The following is a 489-nucleotide window of genomic DNA, read 5'->3' on the forward strand; positions in this document are numbered from 1 at the left end:
TTAGCTTCAAACACAGCAGCAGAAACATGCAAACCTGGGCAATAGTGTTTTTGTCAACAGCTTTTAGAGAATGAGTAGAACCACACAAATAACTTGTGCATTGATACAAATAACTTTTTCTTAAATGAACTTTATATATATATAATTTTTTTTAGTGGGTTAAATTTGGTGCCCAGAATTACTACAGAAGCTGTATCTTCTAGTTAACTAGGTTTATTTTTTTCCCCTGAACCATACTACTTCTTTTAAAGTGCTATACTCATTAAAAAATTTAAATAACTACTTTGATACTGTATACTTGTATCATCTTGCCCTTTTCAGAAAACAGAAGAGCAACCTATGATGTATTTAACTGAAGTTACACTTACCCTCACACAAATTTATGGACATCACTGTCTGCTCAGCTCACCAGGAGCAGGTGGAGAGACTGTATTTCCTTGTGCTTACATACACGAGTAAGCAGGCAGACAAAGCAAGAAGTTCTAACCA

This window comes from Erithacus rubecula (genome assembly GCF_903797595.1).
Source record: "Erithacus rubecula genome assembly, chromosome: 3".
Classification (NCBI taxonomy): Eukaryota; Metazoa; Chordata; class Aves; order Passeriformes; family Muscicapidae; genus Erithacus; species Erithacus rubecula.